Below are 22,245 nucleotides of genomic sequence, written 5' to 3'. Positions count from 1 at the left end.
TTCTATTTTAGTGTTATTTAACATCTATTTCTAATTAATACAATTTTAAATTGCAAAATGTTAATGAATTTTCATTATAAATATCTGTAGACAGTTTTGTATCATAGAAAAAATGCATAAGAACTTCACAAAAAGAAAATTTTATATTGTTTAAATAACTAATTTCAATCTCTTTTGTACTAATCATTTTTGTTTGCTCTATCTATATAAATTGAAAAAAATTTAGAATTTATTCTATGGAAATAACTTACAGTTCACTGATTGTTCGATGAAAAAACTCAATATTTATTAACTTCTTTAAACGATTTCTGTTCTGTTCTGTATACACTACCGACATTGACATTGACCGACTTCCCCCTCTGCCCAAAATGGGTTTAAACATAAAAAACTATTCTTTTTGAAAAATTACAGCTTGAGATTTGTAATTACGGTTTTGTAATTTGTAATTACGGATGATCCAGCTTCGACTTATAGTGAACACCGCAAAATGGTTTTTTAAGGCGTTTTCGGAAATCGCGTGCCAATCAGTTCCTTCTCATCATATAGCTTTCAAATTTTGACTAAATTATCTTTAAATGATGTACTATAACAGAATTAACAATATTCTCTCCTTAAAACGGGTTTTTCCACACTTGCTGTTTTTAAAGTTGGTGTTCACTGTCACTCAAAATTTACTGCACCGATTCTTTTGAAATTTGGTACACTTTTTATACACATAAATGGCGAGGTAACAAAACAAAAAATCTTGGGTTTTTGAATTCAGATGATCTAGCTTCGACTTACAGTGAACATCGCAAAATGGTCTTTTTAAGGCGTCTTCGGAAATCGCGTGCCAATCAGTTCCTTCTCATCATATAGCTTTCAAATTTTGACTAAATTATCTTTAAATTATGTACTATAAATGTAAAATTTGTCCAATACACTTTGGTAGTTTTATTTCAAAATCTGACGATTAGTTATCATATAAATAATTATTAAACAAAATTAATACATGCATTGGGTGCTCCCTCCATGCAAAATGTATGAACTTTGAATTCATTTTTTGAAGTTTTGAAACGGTCAAAATTAATGAAATTAGTCTCATTCTGTAGATAAATACTTCAGGAATAAGTATGCAAAATTTGAAAAAAATCTGACGAAAACCATTTTACGCGACTAATACCTTAAGATAAAATTTTAATAAATTTAAAAATTCAATTTTTTGTGAAAAATAAAAATATTTATTAATTCTGTAATAAGAGACGCATGACTATTCCCGAAATCTTATTTGACATAATAGTCATTTGACATAAAACATTAAACATACAATTTATATTGTATAAATGGCATTTAATATGATATCCATTTGATATATATTTCATTAGACATAAAATTTATATAACATGTATGTCATTTGACATAGAACTAATTCAACATATATTTTATTTGATATAAAAATCATTTACCATAATTTCCATTTAACGTAAAAATGCAATTGACTTGAATTTTATTTCACATAAAAACACTTGACATAAGTTTTATTTGACAGAAAATTAATTTGAGGTAAAATTTATTTAACATATAAGTCATTTGACATAATTTACATTTAATAAATTTTATTTTGTCCTAAAATTCTTTTGTCATAAATTTCATTGCACATAAATTTCACTTTTTATAAATTTCATTTGATATAAATGTCATTTAACCCTAGAAGAAGTATGTGAATTTACTCACCCTCTAAGGAGTAACTGGGGTGTCCCGACACCCCACGCTTTAAACTTGTTTTATAAGGTTTCTATTTGACGTAAAAAAATTATGTATAGTGAATTTGATTGGTTTTTTACTAAGGAATACAGTAATATTATTCATGTTTTGATAAATTAAAAAAATTTTGAAAAAAACCGTAAAAACCCAAAAAACACCAAAAAATTACAAAATTTACTTTTTTTACAAAAAACGCTGTAGTTTATTAAAAATTTGACTAATTTAAGAACTATTTTAGGTTTTTAAAGTTAAATAGATACATTTTTAGGGAACAAAAATAGTTTTTGTATTACTTAAAAAAAAACATAATTATTTGAACATCTGAAGTGAAAGAAATTTAAGACAATTGACGAATAGTGAAAATCATAAAAATGAACTATAAAATGCACTTTAACAATTAATATTTACTAAAAATGGTGTTATAAATTTAAAATTTTACAAACTTAATATATCTGAATATATTAACATTAAAATTTATAACTTATAAAGTGATTCTGTAAATTAATATTTAATCAAAATTTTAATTAACAATTTTAAATACCTCTAATATATGTTAAAATATTATTAACAATATAGAATTTATAATTTAAATTTGACTGTCACTTACCACATTTTTTTGTATTAGAATTTAATCTCTGACTGTAGAGAGAGCACAGAAATTTTTAAGAAATCTTAGCTCAAATTTCATAAGTTGTTACAAATACAAAATGTCTCTTTTTCATAAAAATAGAATTTTTATATAAACATGTTCCTTTTTTATAAAATACAACTTTTTATGCATATCCTATCAATTTATACTTTATCAGATGATTTTAACCCGTTGACTGTCGCTGACGCATATATGCGCAAAACTAAACTGGCCAAAAGTGGTTCATGATGCATATATGCGCAACTTAAAAAAGGTGATTAAAAACTTCTTAAATGTTCCTGAAACCGGTTACTCGGAGGTTTTCGAGGTCGCTGATTACGAATATGACATTCGTTTTCCAAAATTCAAAATGGCGGATCCAATATGGCGGACAACAAAATAAAAAATTGATCAGATTGACTTGAAACGTAGTACTCGAGGATTTTTGGGGTCGCTGATTACAAATCTGACATCAGTTTTTAGAAATTCAAAATGGCGAATCCAAGATGGCGGAAAATTTTCAAAATTCGACGAATTTGCTTGAAACTTGTTACTCGGGGGTTTTAAGGGTTGCTGATTACGAATCTAACATTAGTTTTCCAAAATTCAAAATGGCGGATCCAATATGGCGCACGACAAAATAAAAAATTAGTTATAATGTCTTGAAACTGAATACTTGGGGGTTTTTAGGGTCGCTGATTACGAATCTGTCATTATTTTTTCAGGGTATTTATCGAAATTTGATTTCACAAAAAATTATCATACTGATGTCAGATTAACCAGTTTCAAACAAATTCAATAAATTTAAAAAAATTTTTTGCCATATTGAACCAGATATTTTAAATTTTGAAAAACTGATTTTAGATTCGTAATCAGCGACCCTGAAAATTCCCAAGTATTCAATTTCAAGCCAATATTATCAATTTTTTATTTCGTTTTCCGCCATATTGGATCCGCCATTTAAAATTTTAGAAAACTAATGTTAGATTCGTAATCAGCGACCCTTAAACCCCCGAGTAACAAGTTTCAAGCAAATTCGACGAATTTTGAAAAAAATCCGCCATCTTGGATCCGCCATTTTGAATTTCGAAAAACTGATGTCAGATTCGTAATCACCGACCCCAGAAACCTTAGGGTACCAAGTTTCATAAAAATCCATTAAAAAATTTTTCAACACACTTTTGGCCCAAACAGTGGAAATCTCGTTGACAGCCAAGGAGTTAACTGATTGAAAACGATTTTTTAAAAAAATTTGAATTTACTTACACTACCGGTCAAAATTGAGAAACCACCCATTTTCAGATGATTGAAAAACATTTTAAAACAAAAAATGTATGGAAACTAAAATTTTTTTCTTTTTATTTTTTGAAAGATGTGAAAATTTTGAAAAGAACAAGATTTTTAAAAAATCGTCAATTTCAATGTTATATATTTGAATAACTTCTAAAATAATAACCGCTTTTTAATGATCTTAGGCTTATTTTAAAGGTCATTTATTACACTATAAGAATTACTTATAGGCATTAACGTGTAATTTTTTTTAGAAAATGCTGGCCGTCAAACTTGGATCAAAAAAATTCAAAAAATTTGGAACAATTTTTCTGTACTAAAAACTATTCTAGAAAATATATAAAACATCATATAGTGTAGATTTTTCAAGAAAATTTAATAAAAAAATACGTTTGAATTTTAAAAATTATTTTTCTGTTAATAAGAATGTTCCAAATTTTTTGAATTTTGTTGGTCCAAGTTTGACGGCCTGAATTTTCTAAGAAAAAATTACACGTTAATGCCTATAAGTTATTCTTATAGTGTAACAAATGACCTTTAAAATAAGCCTAAGATCATTAAAAAGCGTTTATTATTTTTAAAGTTATTCAAATTTTTGTAATACATTGAAAATGACGATTTTTTAAAAATATCTAAATGAATTATTGGCCAAAAGACTTCTGAAATATCTTGTTCTTTTCAAAATTTTATCATCTATCAAAAAATGAACAGAAACAAATTTTAGTTTTAATAAATCTTATGTTTTAAAACGTTTTTCATTCGCCTGAAAATGGGTGGTCTCTCAATTTTGACCGGTAGTGTATCTTGATAATTTTTCTAACGTTAGGGAGTAACTGGGGTGTCCAGACACCCCAGACGTATTTTAACAGGAGATAGAGCTCCTCCTAGAGCAAAAATTTTGGCGGCACATACAGGTGTCAAAAGATAGAGGTTCAAACTAAATTATCAACGGGTTTTGAGCGTAAAAAAATTATTGGTTAAGCCAGGGGAATACCTTGAATTTTTCTTGGGGTGTCGAAACACCCTAGTTACTCCTTTATAGGGTTAATATAATTTTCATGTAACATAAATTTCATTTTCATAAAGTTCATATGACATAAAAGACATTTAACATAATTCTCATTTGTCATAAAAGTCATTTGACATAAATTAGATTTGACATAAAAGTCATTCAACAAAATTCTCATTTGACATAAAAATCGTTTTACACAAATTACATTTTACATAAAAATATCGGCGCGAATTTAAAAAGTATCCAATTAGATATTATCAACAACATTGTGATTCGCCAATTTTGAAATTTGCGCCTATATTTTCATGTCAAATGATCTTTATGTAAAATGAAATCTATGACAACTGAATTTTATGTCAAATGAGAATTATGCGTAATGAATTATCCATCAAATGTAATTTATATCAAGTGAACTATATGTCAAATGAGAATTATGTTAAATGGGATTTATACCAAATGAAATTTATGTCAAATAAATTTTATGTTAAAGAAGAATTATGTTAAATGGCATTTATGCCAAATGAAATTGATGTCAAATTAACTTTATGTCAAATGAATTTTATAACAAATAAAATTTACGTTAAATGAATTTTATGTCAAAGGAAATTTATCTTAAATGATTTTTATGTCAATAGAAATTTATGTTACATAATTTTTAAGTCAAATGGGAATTAAGTTATCTGAGTTTTATGTAACATAATATTTAGCTGTTAAATAAATTCTTTAACAAATGATATTTATGTTAAATAGTTTTTGTGTGCAATGAAATTTATAACAAATAATGTTCATATTATGTGAATTTTAAGTTAAGTAGTTTTATATCAAATAACTATTTGGTCAAAAAAGATTTCCGGAATAAGCATGCGTCTCCTATAAATATTGATAAAATATATACTTTATATACATAAATTGATTCGTTTTCATGTCAAGAATGCAATTTTGACAAGAATTAACAAAAATTTTAATAGAGAAAAAAGACTTGATCCGAACGTGCAATTTTCTCCTTGCAAAAAAGTGAGAGAGCCAAAAATATTATTATTTTTGGTGCTGAGGAATTGGAACAAGAAGATGTGATTAAAAGGGTTTTAGAGATTTACGCAGCCGCCGAATTGAACATAAAAAAAGAAGATCTTCTTCTGGTTAAAAGACTCGGTTATGATGCTGGAAAGTGAGACCTATTTTGATATCGTTTAATAGTGTTCACCTGAAATCTTCAATTTTTCAAAATGTATCTAAATTCAAGCTACAAAATTTGATAGTTGTTAATGACCTTTCAAAAGAACAAAGGCTTGAACGTAATGAGATCCGCAAGAGGCTTTTTGAATACAAACAAACGTTAGAGAAAATAGGGAAAATTGCAAATGTGAAGAATACAAAGCTGCTATGTGATGGTAAACTATACGATGTACAAAGTGCCTACGAATACATTCAAGATATACATGTGTCTGAAAGTAAAGAAAAGGATGAAGAACAAATGACAGACAATAGCGATTTAATATCGTCTGAAATGTTAACACCCACCGGTAATCGTAAAAGGGAAAGACCGGAGGGATCACAGAATAAAACTATAAAGAAAACTAAAAACTTCACAGAAAGCCAATCTTCTGGTACCCTTAATGGCTTTATACGGAGAGTGGAGAAACCAAACAACAACATGGATTGACAATCTGCTACTGGAAACTCAGCGAGGATGGTTTTTTGGAACTCCAGGGGATTTAAAAACATCCCTTGTCTTCTGGAAACGACTACAAGTGCGGATGTAATCTTTATTTCGGAAACTTGGATTGTGTCCGTCCCAAAATTCGTTGCGTCCCTGGGATACCTTCAAGAGGAAGCAATCTTCTCACCGGCAGTAAAGGAAGAAGGAAGAGGAAGACCAAAGGGAGGTTTGTTGATATTGTTTAAAGCAAAAATGTACAAAGTAGAATTATTATTTAAGCGGGATTCCATTATTTTTGTTAAGATTGAAAAATTTAATTTAAGTCTCATAGTGGGTTTGCTTTATTTTAATCCTAGTGTAAAAATGAATGAAAGTCTAAGTTACTTAAATGAAATAATTAATTATCTATATGAAAGTTTTCCTGACCTCCCAATAATTATTGGAGGGGATTTTAATTGTAGAGTCGGAAATTTTAATCAAATTGACAATGAAATTGAACTGTTTAACAATAATATTAATAATTGTAGAGTTAGTTTGGATACCGAAACAAATAATAGAGGGAAATTATTAACTTAAAATATGGAATATAACGGATTTATTTTGTTAAATGGGAGAACTACAGAAGATATTCCGGCAAATTTCACATTTTTAAATACAATTGGAGGTAGATCTTTAATAGATATGATTTGGATCAGATTAAATACAACGCATATTGTTAAAAATTTAAAGGTTAAAAATTTAATTTCTGGACCGGACCATTTCCCTCTAGTTCTCTCATTGGATATTCCTATAAATGTGAATTTGAGAAAATCTAAATACAAATGGAATAAGGATGCAGCTAATAAATATACAAACGACGTGTTTCTAAGCCCAAACATAGTAATAAATACAAACGATATTGATGTCCTTGCGTGCAATTTGATAGTTACAATAAAAGAAGTTGCTAGTAATCTAGAATTAAAAATAAAACCTAAAAACAATCTGGGGCAAACAAAAAAAGCATGGTTTGATAATGAATATCTAAAGAGCAAAAATTTATTAAGAGACAAATTAAAAGAGTGCAGACTCCGAAATTTTTCTCCGGATGAATTAACAGATTATATTCAATATAGAAAAATACATGAAAAACTCCTTATAGAGAAAAAGGTAGAATATAATAAAAAAATGTTTGATTTGCTAACAATAACAAGAGACTCGACATCCTTTTGAAAAGCGGTTAACAGATATCGACATAAACCTGCTTTACCGAGTTTGATAGATTTGGATTCATGGCATCGGTTCCTCAGTGAGTCCTTTCCTGCTCGAGTCCGTAGTGTGTACGAGGTGGGGGTTTTCGAAGTAAGAAATAGTTTTCTAGACGAACACATTTCTATAGATGAAATAAATACTGCCCTTGTAAAATCTAAATTTAATTAAGCTCCAGGGCCGGATGAGATACAATACGAATTTTTTAAGAACCTACCGGAAAACTGGGTTAACTATATAGAAAATCTTTTTAATAAAATTTTAAACTCGGAAAAAATTCCGCGATCATGGTGTCACTCAAGTACGGTAATGATTTATAAAAAGGGGGATAAGTTTGATCATTCGAATTACAGACCCATAGCTCTTTCGAACTGTATTCTCAAGTTATTTACACAAATTCTCGCGTTCAGACTTAATAAATGGACTGAAGCTGAGGAGCTTATTCCGGAATCGCAGGCGGGCTTCAGAGAGGGAAGGGGATGCATAGATCATATTTTTACCCTAAATGCAATGATCCAAAATCGGTTGAGTTATGGGGGAGGGAAACTATTTGTCCTGTTTGTGGACTTCAGAGCTGCTTTCCCTTCTCTATCTCATAAACTGATAAGGGAAAAGTTATATAATTTGGGAGTTGGATCTAAATTTATTAGAATATTAATGAGCCTGTACTCAAGGGCGATGGTCTTGGTAAGAGGGGATGAGGGTTTGTCCGGTCCAGTTGAGGTAACTAGGGGCGTACTACAGGGAGAAACATTGAGTCCCACTATCTTTAATTTGTTTATTGCGGACATGGAAATTATTTAGTTAGTAGAGGAAAAAGGGGAGTCTCAATTAATCATACAAAGGAAATATTGCTATTAGCTTATGCAGATGATTTGGCGATCATGACAGATAATATTGTTGAAATGATTAAAATACTAAAATACCTTGGAGAATACACGCGAGAAAATAACCTTACAGTTAATACTCAAAAAACAAAAATCGTAATATTCCAAAGGGGTGGTCATGGTCATAAGAAAAGGTACCCTTCTCTATTCTTTAGAAAAGATAGAATAGAGATTGTGCTCTCTAAATCAGAATCAGCGAAAACTCACTGATTCTCAGCGGATAGTCGCTAATTCAAATAGCTATAAGTATGCCACTGAGAATCAGCGAATAGTCGCTGGTCCAATCAGCGGTTACGTATTATCGAATATGGCAGCTGTATTAATTTTCTTTTCAATCAATTTATAACCAACAATTATAAAATTTTGCAATAATATTTGTCTAAAATGTTTACGGGTATATGATTTATTATTTTTTATTACTTAAAACACTAATATTTTTGTGAATTTAGAGTTAGATTTTCATTATAAATTTATTTTTCCAATTCAAGGAAAACCACTTGAAAATTTATTAAATTCACCACCGAAACCACAGAAAATATGCTCACTTTAATGTTTACTTTTAATCACTACTCACTAATCACTAATTTCATCCAATTTAAATTAATTTGTCACTAATGTAAAAAAAACATTCCGCGTAATGTGACACATTTGCATAGAAATGACGCTACGAGTATTTTACACTTCTGCGCACACGCAGAGTTTACTGATTGCTTCAGTGACATCCACTGATCTTCAGTAAATTCCACTATTTTTCAGTGAAAACTTCGTTCACTGGTTAAAACAGCGCTTTTTTCGCTGATTCAGATTTAGAGAGTGAACGAATATGTTTATCTAGGAGTTCCTTTTTCCGAGTCTGCGCTTTTTGCGTCCGCCATGAACTCACCCAGTAAGAAACGAAAAATTGAAAAGTATTAAAAAGATTCTATTGTTTTGAATGCCATTTCTGTCCAATACTTTTCTATCCAGTGAGAGTAATATAAATAGTAACGATATCAATCCTCTTGAATACCCAGTAAGAAAGCAAAGATTAAGAAGCATTAAAAAAATTCTATCCTTTTGAATACCATTTCTGCCCTATGCTTCTGAATTCCGCAACAGTAGTATAATAATATAATACTAATATTGTTGACATATAGAATGTTCAATTACTTTCAAATAACTGCACTCATGAATTTATTTGCTATTTTAAAAAGGAATAATTATTAAATTATAAGTTAAGAGGGTTAAAAGTGTTTAAAGGTCTCTGAAATTTTTAGGTTATGATTTATTGTCTAACAGAATAACGGCCCTGACTCGTTTAAATGACGTTAAATTGGTAAACAATCAATTTTTCAGCAAGTTTTTCTTTGAACACAAACACTTTTTACAAAATCTGCCACTGTATGTATCTTATAAATTACAAAAATCCAGAAGATTGCTTGAATGCATGCAGAAACGCGGTTCCAATGAAAAATTGAAAAGTGATATAATGACAGGCTGTAATAATTTCGGATGGGATTGGAAAGCATTCAGAAAAAAATTTTGTCTTTGTTAAAAATTACAAAAAGAATTGAATAGCATTCATTTTTAGACGAAACGTGGTCCTATCATGGTATAGAAAAGTATTGGACAGAAATGGCATTCAAAAGTATTGGAGATAATTTCTACTACACCATACAGAGTTTGAATTATTTCAATCCTTTTCAATTTTTCGTTTCTTACTGGGCAGCCAAAAGCAAGGCTAATTTAGCCATAGGTACTACGATTCCATTGTTGTATAAATTAAATTCAAACTCGTGGAGTACGGTAGAAAAATTGTTTGACAGCGTGGTGGCTAGCACTGCTTTTTATGCAGCACAAATGTGGAGTCTTCGATATCTCGATGATATAGAAAAAATACATACGAATTACTATAAAGCTGTTCTCAACGTCCCCCGAAACACGCCTGGTTACGCGATTAGATTGGAGACTGGTAGCCCACATTTAGCCTTGCGAGTATTCAAATTGACCTTGAATTGGCTGGAGAAAATAAATAATAAAATAAATAAATAAATAATAAAATTTGAAAACGTTTTATACGAGAGAGATACACGAAGGGTCCAGGATGCGCGTCGATCCCGGGTTCGAATCCCAGTCCCCCCAAATTTGTTTTCAAAATTTTCTGCTTCATGTCAGGTTTCCAAAATAGAGAAGAGCAACAAACTTAACTTTCTAATTTAATATTTATTTATTATATTATTAATTATTGTTATAAAATCACTTTATTTTGTACTCAATTTAAAACTTGGCGCTACAGCCACACAAACGGAAGGTTAGGTTAGGTCAGGTAGAGCGTGGGTAGACGAGAATGAAAAGAGACAGAGAATAGAACATGGCGAGCGAGTGAGGGCCGTGAGCGGCGTGAGTTTTGTGTATGTGAGAACGAAATATCGAAGCCTAACCAGATTCTTTTGTCGTGTCCCTTAAATTTATATTTTAATAAACTTAACCTTTTCTTATTATAGTTTTGTGCATTGATAAATTTTTTCTATTCCCTAAAAACCTTTAACAAATCAGAAGTGGGATAACTACGTTTCTTTTTCGCGTCGGTTTGTTCTCCCTGTGAAATGTGTCTGGTGGTCCCAATTAATGTGGTCAATGGAAGACGAATTTGAAGAATTTCAAAAGAAAGCAGTTGGTGATCAACGTTCAAGTATGAGTGAAAAGGAAGAACTATTGAAGGAGGTGGAGAGACAAAAGAGAAGACGTGCGGAGGAAAAAGCAATCTATGACCAAAGAGCGGCGTCATTGATGCAGGAACTACAACGTCAGAAGGAGGGATTTGAAGCAGAGAGGTTGGCTCTTCTCAGGGCCAACGAAGAGGCATTGGGAGTGGGCTCACAGGTTGCGAGCGGTGGTATGGGCACGATACCCACAGAAAATATCATCTCGGATAGTGACACGGCTGGCTCAAGTCAAGCTGAATTGGCTCGCGCATTAAATTCGATTTCATTACACCTAGAACGATCGCTAAATCGAGAAGGGAATGGTCGGACGAACCTTCAGATGGTAATGGGTGACCAAAGTGCATCAATTCGAGATTTTTTTGGGAACGAGGGTCCAGAAAAAGCACGAGTCTGGCTTGCGGAGCTAGAAAATGTGAGAAGGTTAAACGAATGGTCCGATGGAGTTACATTGAGTGTCGCAAAGGCTCACTTAAAAGAGGGCGCTTTGAAATGGTTGCTGACAAAGATGGCAGTCATCGTGAACATGGCTTCATTCACAAAGGCGTTTAGAGCGACATTCACTTATCATCAAAGCATGAGTGAAAGATTAAAAACAATGATGTCGAGACGACAAGGATATAAAGAAACGGTTCAAGACTATTTTCTCGATAAAGTTTGGTTATGTGAAGGTATTGGTCTAAACATTGTCGAAATACGTGACGAAGTGGCAAGCGGGCTTTGGTCTAGAGAAGCAACAAACTTTATCCTGTGTCGAAATTTCGAATCCACCGACGACATTCTACAGGAACTGGTCAGATTCGAGCAGATTGATAGGACGAGAAGGGAGAGAATCAACAAGAGGTGAGCAGATCAACCAAGCGGACAAAATTCAAAACCAACACGAGAGCAGACGACGAAAGTGTCATTTTAAGGATTCAATACCAACAGCGAGGGAACAACAAAAAAGGAACCTGAGCAGACATCATCATCGACAAGTAAAATTAGTGTGAAGGATGTAAAAAAATGTTACAATTGTAACCAACCTGGTCACAAGAGTAGAGTCAAGTTATACATATCGTTTAAAAAAACTAAATAAGATTAACGATCGCGGATACGAAACAACGGCTCATGTGAGCCAGCTGAAGATTTGGAGAGGAAATCAGGATAGCGAGTGCGAGAGTGATGTTGATGAGTCTGAAGTCGAGATTGAAAATTCCATTGACAATAAGAACGATGAACTAGTTGAGACGAAAAATTCGGAAAATGTTATTCAAGAATCAAAAATTGTAATTCCAGAGAAAAGAGTGAGTTTTGTGTATGTGAGAACGAAATATCGAAGCCTAACCAGATTCTTTTGTCGTGTCCCTTAAATTTATATTTTAATAAACTTAACCTTTTCTTATTATAGTTTTGTGCATTGATAAATTTTTTCTATTCCCTAAAAACCTTTAACATTATTTTGTCAATATTTCCCGCGTCGAAAAGGAAGTACGGGCAAAGTCCATCAAAGTACAGAATAGTATGGGCAAAGTACAGTAAAGTACGGCTAATTAGCGTTTCCCATACTTTGGAATGTGCATGGTTAACAACGATATTTAAAGTACGGGGACAGCTCGGCAAAGTACGGGATCAAGAAAATAGGGTTTTCGGGAATATTTTCGAATAGAGAACTACACCAAAGTATTTGAGGCCAGTTTTTTGGGAAATATTAAATCAGAAAATTCAAAATCTGAATCTTTAGAGTTCGGCAAAGTACGGGAAAGTACAGCAAAGTACGGGAGAGTAAAAAAAAAGTTTTTTTTGAAATATTAAATATAAAAATTAAAATTCTGAATTTTTGGAGTTCGGCAAAGTACAGAAAAGTACAGCAAAGTATGGGAAATTTAAAAATTAGTTTTTTTTGAAATATTAAATTAGAAAATTTTAAATCTGAATTTTTGGAGTTCGGCAAAGTACAGACAAGAACAGCAAAGTATGGGAGAGTAAAAAAATAGATTCTTTTTGATATATTAAATTAGAAAATTTTAAAACTGAATTTTTGGAGTTCGGCAAAGTACAGAAAAGTACAGCAAAGTATGGAAAATTTAAAAATTAGTTTTTTTTGAAATATTAAATTAGAAAATAAAATTCTGAATTTTTGAAGTTCGGCAAAGTACGGGAAAGTACAGCAAAGTATGGGAGAGTAAAAAAATAGTTTTTTTTTAATATTAAATTAGAAAATTTTAAAACTGAATTTTTGGAGTTCGGCAAAGTACAGAAAAGTACAGCAAAGTATGGGAAATTTAAAAATTAGTTTTTTTTGAAATATTAAATTAGAAAATAAAATTCTGAATTTTTGGAGTTCGGCAAAGTACGGGAAAGCACAGCAAAGTATGGGAGAGTAAAAAAGAAGTTTTTTTTGAAATATTAAATTAGAAAATTTTAAATCTGAATTTTTGGAGTTCGGCAAAGTACAGAAAAGTACAGCAAAGTATGAAAGAGTAAAAAATTTTTTTTTTTGAAATATTAAATTAGAAAATAAAATTCTGAATTTTTGGAGTTCGGCAAAGTACGAGAAAGCACAGCAAAGTATGGGAGAGTAAAAAAGAAGTTTTTTTTGAAATATTAAATTAGAAAATTTTAAATCTGAATTTTTGGAGTTCGGCAAAGTACAGAAAAGTACAGCAAAGTATGGGAGAGTAAAAAAATAGATTCTTTTTGATATATTAAATTAGAAAATTTTAAAACTGAATTTTTGGAGTTCGGCAAAGTACGGGAAAGTACAGCAAAGTAAAGGAGAGTAAAAAAATATTTTTTTTTTGAAATATTAAATTAGAAAATTTTAAATCTGAATTTTTGGAGTTCGGCAAAGTACAGAAAAGTACAGCAAAGTATGGGAAATTTAAAAATTAGTTTTTCTTGAAATATTCAATTAGAAAATAAAATTCTGAATTTTTGGAGTTCGGCAAAGTACGGGAAAGTACAGCAAAGTATGGGAGAGTAAAAAAATCGATTTTTTTATATATTAAATTAGAAAATTTTAAATCTTAATTTTTGGAGTTCGGCAAAGTACAGAAAAGTACAGCAAAGTATAGGATATTTAAAAAAAAGATTCTTTTTGATATATTAAATTAGAAAATTTTAAATCTGAATTTTTGGAGTTCGGCAAAGTACAGAAAAGTACAGCAAAGTATGGGAGAGTAAAAAAATATATTTTTTTTGAAATATTAAATTAGAAAATAAAATTCTGAATTTTTGGAGTTCGGCAAAGTACGGGAAAGTACAGCAAAGTATGGGAGAGTAAAAAAATAAATTTTTTTTATATATTAAATTAGAATATTTTAAATCTGAATTTTTGGATTTCGGCAAAGTACAGAAAAATACAGCAAAGTATGGGAAATTTAAAAATTAGTTTTTTTTGAAATATTAAATTAGAAAATAAAATTCTGAATTTTAGGAGTTCGGCAAAGTACGGGAAAGTACAGCAAAGTATGGGAGATTTAAAAAATTGATTTTTTTGAAATATTAAATATGAAAATTGAATTTCTGAATTTTTAGAGTTCGGCAAATTGCGGGAAAATACAGCAAAGTATGGGAAATTTAAAAATTAGTTTTTTTTTGAAATATTAAATTAGAAAATTTTAAATCTGAATTTTTGGAGTTCGGCAAAGTACAGACAAGAACAGCAAAGTATGGGAGAGTAAAAAAATAGATTCTTTTTGATATATTAAATTAGAAAATTTTAAAACTGAATTTTTGGAGTTCGGCAAAGTACAGAAAAGTACAGCAAAGTATGGAAAATTTAAAAATTAGTTTTTTTTGAAATATTAAATTAGAAAATAAAATTCTGAATTTTTGGAGTTCGGCAAAGTACGGGAAAGTACAGCAAAGTATGGGAGAGTAAAAAAATAGTTTTTTTTTAATATTAAATTAGAAAATTTTAAAACTGAATTTTTGGAGTTCGGCAAAGTACAGAAAAGTATGGGAAATTTAAAAATTAGTTTTTTTTGAAATATTAAATTAGAAAATAAAATTCTGAATTTTTGGAGTTCGGCAAAGTACGGGAAAGCACAGCAAAGTATGGGAGAGTAAAAAAGAAGTTTTTTTTGAAATATTAAATTAGAAAATTTTAAATCTGAATTTTTGGAGTTCGGCAAAGTACAGAAAAGTACAGCAAAGTATGGGAAATTTAAAAATTAGTTTTTTTTGAAATATTAAATTAGAAAATTTTAAATCTGAATTTTTGGAGTTCAGCAAAGTACAGACAAGAACAGCAAAGTATGGGAGAGTAAAAAAATAGATTCTTTTTGATATATTAAATTAGAAAATTTTAAAACTGAATTTTTGGAGTTCGGCAAAGTACAGAAAAGTACAGCAAAGTATGGGAAATTTAAAAATTAGTTTTTTTTGAAATATTAAATTAGAAAATAAAATTCTGAATTTTTGGAGTTCCGCAAAGTACGGGAAAGCACAGCAAAGTATGGGAGAGTAAAAAAGAAGTTTTTTTTGAAATATTAAATTAGAAAATTTTAAATCTGAATTTTTGGAGTTCGGCAAAGTACAGAAAAGTACAGCAAAGTATGGGAAATTTAAAAATTAGTTTTTTTTGAAATATTAAATTAGAAAATAAAATTCTGAATTTATGGAGTTCGGCAAAGTACGGGAAAGCACAGCAAAGTATGGGAAAGTAAAAAAGAAGTTTTTTTTGAAATATTAAATTAGAAAATTTTAAATCTGAATTTTTGGAGTTCGGCAAAGTACAGAAAAGTACAGCAAAGTATGGGAGAGTAAAAAAATAGATTCTTTTTGATATATTAAATTAGAAAATTTTAAAACTGAATTTTTGGAGTTCGGCAAAGTACGGGAAAGTACAGCAAAGTATAGGAGAGTAAAAAAATATTTTTTTTTTGAAATATTAAATTAGAAAATTTTAAATCTGAATTTTTGGAGTTCGGCAAAGTACAGAAAAGTACAGCAAAGTATGGGAAATTTAAAAATTAGTTTTTTTTGAAATATTCAATTAGAAAATAAAATTCTGAATTTTTGGAGTTCGGCAAAGTACGGGAAAGTACAGCAAAGTATGGGAGAGTTAAAAAATCGATTTTTTTATATATTAAATTAGAAAATTTTAAATCTGAATTTTTGGAGTTCGGCAAAGTACAGAAAAGTACAGCAAAGTATGGGATATTTAAAAAAAAGATTCTTTTTGATATATTAAATTAGAAAATTTTAAATCTGAATTTTTGGAGTTCGGCAAAGTACAGAAAAGTACAGCAAAGTATGGGAGAGTAAAAAAATATATTTTTTTTGAAATATTAAATTAGAAAATAAAATTCTGAATTTTTGGAGTTCGGCAAAGTACGGGAAAGTACAGCAAAGTATGGGAGAGTAAAAAAATAGATTTTTTTTATATATTAAATTAGAATATTTTAAATCTGAATTTTTCGATTTCGGCAAAGTACAGAAAAATACAGCAAAGTATGGGAAATTTAAAAATTAGTTTTTTTGAAATATTAAATTAGAAAATAAAATTCTGAATTTTAGGAGTTCGGCAAAGTACGGGAAAGTACAGCAAAGTATGGGAGATTTAAAAAATTGATTTTTTTGAAATATTAAATATGAAAATTGAATTTCTGAATTTTTAGAGTTCGGCAAATTGCGGGAAAATACAGCAAAGTATGGGAAATTTAAAAATTAGTTTTTTTTTGAAATATTAAATTAGAAAATTTTAAATCTGAATTTTTGGAGTTCGGCAAAGTACAGACAAGAACAGCAAAGTATGGGAGAGTAAAAAAATAGATTCTTTTTGATATATTAAATTAGAAAATTTTAAAACTGAATTTTTGGAGTTCGGCAAAGTACAGAAAAGTACAGCAAAGTATGGAAAATTTAAAAATTAGTTTTTTTTGAAATATTAAATTAGAAAATAAAATTCTGAATTTTTGGAGTTCGGCAAAGTACGGGAAAGTACAGCAAAGTATGGGAGAGTAAAAAAATAGTTTTTTTTTAATATTAAATTAGAAAATTTTAAAACTGAATTTTTGGAGTTCGGCAAAGTACAGAAAAGTACAGCAAAGTATGGGAAATTTAAAAATTAGTTTTTTTTGAAATATTAAATTAGAAAATAAAATTCTGAATTTTTGGAGTTCGGCAAAGTACGGGAAAGCACAGCAAAGTATGGGAGAGTAAAAAAGAAGTTTTTTTTGATATATTAAATTAGAAAATTTTAAAACTGAATTTTTGGAGTTCGGCAAAGTACAGAAAAGTACAGCAAAGTATGGAAAATTTAAAAATTAGTTTTTTTTGAAATATTAAATTAGAAAATAAAATTCTGAATTTTTGGAGTTCGGCAAAGTACGGGAAAGTACAGCAAAGTATGGGAGAGTAAAAAAATAGTTTTTTTTTAATATTAAATTAGAAAATTTTAAAACTGAATTTTTGGAGTTCGGCAAAGTACAGAAAAGTACAGCAAAGTATGGGATATTTAAAAAAAAGATTCTTTTTGATATATTAAATTAGAAAATTTTAAATCTGAATTTTTGGAGTTCGGCAAAGTACAGAAAAGTACAGCAAAGTATGGGAGAGTAAAAAAATATATTTTTTTTGAAATATTAAATTAGAAAATAAAATTCTGAATTTTTGGAGTTCGGCAAAGTACGGGAAAGTACAGCAAAGTATGGGAGATTTAAAAAATTGATTTTTTTGAAATATTAAATATGAAAATTGAATTTCTGAATTTTTAGAGTTCGGCAAATTGCGGGAAAATACAGCAAACTATGGGAGATTTAAAAAATAGATTTTTTTTGAAATTATTAAATTAGAAAATAAAATTCTGAATTTTTGGAGTTCGGCAAATTACGGTAATATACAAAAAAATTTCATTTCACACCCTTACCTCGCTGTACTTTGTAAAACATTGACTATACTGCACACACGGAAACTTAAATTTGATTTTAATTCTTTAACACACCATTTTATCAAGCAATAAGATTCTTCTACATTTTGACATATTCTTTACGAAAATCCAAAATTCAAAAACTTAATTTTATGAGGTTATATTTTACGAAAAACCATTTATTTACTAGCCCATAGTTTGCTGCACTTTTCCGTACTTTGCCGAACTCCGATATCCAGATTTTAAATTTTCTTATTCAAGATTTTCAAAAAACCCTTTTTTACTCTCCCATACTTTGCTGTACTTTTCCGTACTTTGCCGAACTCCAAAAATTCAGAATTTTATTTTCTAATTTAATATTTAAAAAAAAACTAATTTTTAAATTTCCCATACTTTGCTGTACTTTTCTGTACTTTGCCGAACTCCAAAAATTCAAATTTAAAATTTTCTAATTTAATATTTCAAAAAAAACTAATTTTTAAATTTCCCATACTTTGCTGTACTTTTCTGTACTTTGCCGAACTCCAAAAATTCAGAATTTTAATTTTTATATTTAATATTTCAAAAAAAAAATATTTTTTTACTCTCCCATACTTTGCTGTACTTTCCCGTACTTTGCCAAACTCCAAAAATTCAGAATTTTATTTTCTAATTTAATATTTCAAAAAAAAAAATTTTTTACTCTTCCATACTTTGCTGTACTTTTCTGTACTTTGCCGAACTCCAAAAATTCAGATTTAAAATTTTCTAATTTAATATTTCAAAAAAAACTTCTTTTTTACTCTCCCATACTTTGCTGTACTTTCCCGTACTCTGCCGAACTCCAAAAATTCTGAATTTTATTTTCTAATTTAATATTTCAAAAAAAAAAATTTTTTACTCTTCCATACTTTGCTGTACTTTTCTGTACTTTGCCGAACTCCAAAAATTCAGTTTTAAAATTTTCTAATTTAATAGATCAAAAAGAATCTATTTTTTTACTCTCCCATACTTTGCTGTACTTGTCTGTACTTTGCCGAACTCCAAAAATTCAGAATTTTATTTTCTAATTTAATATTTCAAAAAAAACTAATTTTTAAATTTCCCATACTTTGCTGTACTTTTCTGTACTTTGCCGAACTCCAAAAATTCAGATTTAAAATTTTCTAATTTAATATATAAAAAAAATCTATTTTTTAAATATCCCATACTTTGCTGTACTTTTCTGTACTTTGACGAACTCCAAAAATTCAGAATTTTAATTTTTATATTTAATATTTCAAAAAAAACTTTTTTTTTACTCTCCCATACTTTGCTGTACGTTTCTGTACTCTGCCGAACTCCAAAAATTCAGATTTAAAATTTTCTAATTTAATATTTCAAAAAAAACTAATTTTTAAATTTTCCATACTTTGCTATACTTTTCTCTACTTTGCCGAACTCCAAAAATTCAGAATTTTAATTTTTATATTTAATATTTCAAAAAAAAACTAATTTTTAAATTTCCCATACTTTGCTATACTTTCCCGTACTTTGCCGAACTCCTAAAATTCAGAATTTTATTTTCTAATTTAATATTTCGAAAAAAACTAATTTTTAAATTTTCCATACTTTGCTGTATTTTCTGCACTTTGCCGAACTCCAAAAATTCAGTTTTAAAATTTTCTAATTTAATATATCAAAAAGAATCTAATTTTTTACTCTCCCATACTTTGCTGTACTTGTCTGTACTTTGCCGAACTCAAAAAATTCAGATTTTTATTTTCTAATTTAATATTTCAAAAAAAACTAATTTTTAAATTTCCCATACTTTGCTGTACTTTCCCGTACTTTGCCGAACTCCAAAAATTCAGAATTTTATTTTCTAATTTAATATTTCAAAAAAAACTAATTTTTAAATTTTCCATACTTTGCTGTACTTTTCTGCACTTTGCCGAACTCCAAAAATTCAGTTTTAAAATTTTCTAATTTAATATATCAAAAAGAATCTATTTTTTTACACTCCCATACTTTGCTGTACTTTTCCGTACTTTGCCGAACTCCAAAAATTCAGAATTTTATTTTCTAATTTAATATTTCAAAAAAAACTAATTTTTAAATTTCCCATACTTTGCTGTACTTTTCTGTACTTTGCCGAACTCCAAAAATTCAGATTTAAAATTTTCTAATTTAATATATAAAAAAAATCTATTTTTTAAATATCCCATACTTTGCTGTACTTTTCTGTACTTTGTCGAACTCCAAACATTCAGATTTAAAATTTTCTAATTTAATATTTCAAAAAAAACTAATTTTTAAATTTCCCATACTTTGCTGTACTTTTCTGTACTTTGCCGAACTCCAAAAGTTCAGATTTAAAATTTTCTAATTTAATATTTCAAAAAAAACTAATTTTTAAATTTCCCATACTTTGCTGTACTTTTTTGTACTTTGCCGAACTCCAAAAATTCAGAATTTTAATTTTTATATTTAATATTTCAAAAAAAAAATATTTTTTTACTCTCCCATACTTTGCTGTACTTGTCTGTACTTTGCCGAACTCCAAAAATTCAGAATTTTATTTTCTAATTTAATATTTCAAAAAAAACTAATTTTTAAATTTTCCATACTTTGCTGTACTTTTCTGCACTTTGCCGAACTCCAAAAATTCAGTTTTAAAATTTTCTAATTTAATATATCAAAAAGAATCTATTTTTTTACACTCCCATACTTTGCTGTACTTTTCCGTACTTTGCCGAACTCCAAAAATTCAGAATTTTATTTTCTAATTTAATATTTCAAAAAAAACTAATTTTTAAATTTCCCATACTTTGCTGTACTTTTCTGTACTTTGCCAAACTCCAAAAATTCAGATTTAAAATTTTCTAATTTAATATATAAAAAAAATCTATTTTTTAAATATCCCATTCTTTGCTGTACTTTTCTGTACTTTGTCGAACTCCAAACATTCAGATTTAAAATTTTCTAATTTAATATTTCAAAAAAAACTAATTTTTAAATTTCCCATACTTTGCTGTACTTTTCTGTACTTTGCCGAACTCCAAAAGTTCAGATTTAAAATTTTCTAATTTAATATTTAAAAAAAAACTAATTTTTAAATTTCCCATACTTTGCTGTATTTTCTGCACTTTGCCGAACTCCAAAAATTCAGTTTTAAAATTTTCTAATTTAATATATCAAAAAGAATCTATTTTTTTACTCTCCCATACTTTGCTGTACTTGTCTGTACTTTGCCGAACTCCAAAAATTCAGAATTTTATTTTCTAATTTAATATTTCAAAAAAAACTAATTTTTAAATTTCCCATACTTTGCTGTACTTTTCTGTACTTTGCCGAACTCCAAAAATTCAGATTTAAAATTTTCTAATTTAATATTTAAAAAAAAACTAATTTTTAAATTTCCCATACTTTGCTGTACTTTTCTGTACTTTGACGAACTCCAAAAATTCAGAATTTTAATTTTTATATTTAATATTTCAAAAAAAACTTTTTTTTTACTCTCCCATACTTTGCTGTACGTTTCTGTACTTTGCCGAACTCCAAAAATTCAGATTTAAAATTTTCTAATTCAATATTTCAAAAAAAACTAATTTTTAAATTTCCCATACTTTGCTGTACGTTTCTGTACTTTGTCGAACTCCAAACATTCAGATTTAAAATTTTCTAATTTAATATTTAAAAAAAAACTTATTTTTAAATTTTACATACTTTGCTGTACTTTTCTGTACTTTGCCGAACTCCAAATATTCAGAATTTTAATTTTTATATTTAATATTTCAAAAAAAACTTTTTTTTACTCTCCCATACTTTGCTGTACTTTCCCGTTCTTTGCCGAACTCTAAGGATTCAGATTTTGAATTTTCTGATTTAATATTTCCCAAAAAACTGGTCTCAAATACTTTGGTGTAGTTCTCTATTCGAAAATATTCCCGAAAAACCTATTTTCTTGATCCCGTACTTTGCCGAGCTGTCCCCGTACTTTAAATATCGTTGTTAACCATGCACATTCCAAAGTATGGGAAACGCTCATTAGCCGCACTTTACTGTACTTTGCCCATACTATTCTGTACTTTGATGGACTTTGCTGGACTTTGCCCGTACTTTCATTTCCACGCGGGTTTCCATAACTGGTAAACTTATCACAACCTTACCTTAACCTTACCTCAACCTTACAACTTAATAATTACCTTACCTCAACCTTGACATATAACCTTAACTCAACCTTGACATATAACCTTAACTC

This window comes from Leptopilina heterotoma, unplaced genomic scaffold, assembly GCF_015476425.1.
Source record: "Leptopilina heterotoma isolate Lh14 unplaced genomic scaffold, ASM1547642v1 Lhet_409, whole genome shotgun sequence".
Lineage (NCBI taxonomy): Eukaryota > Metazoa > Arthropoda > Insecta > Hymenoptera > Figitidae > Leptopilina > Leptopilina heterotoma.
Note: the sequence above shows the minus strand (reverse complement) of the source record.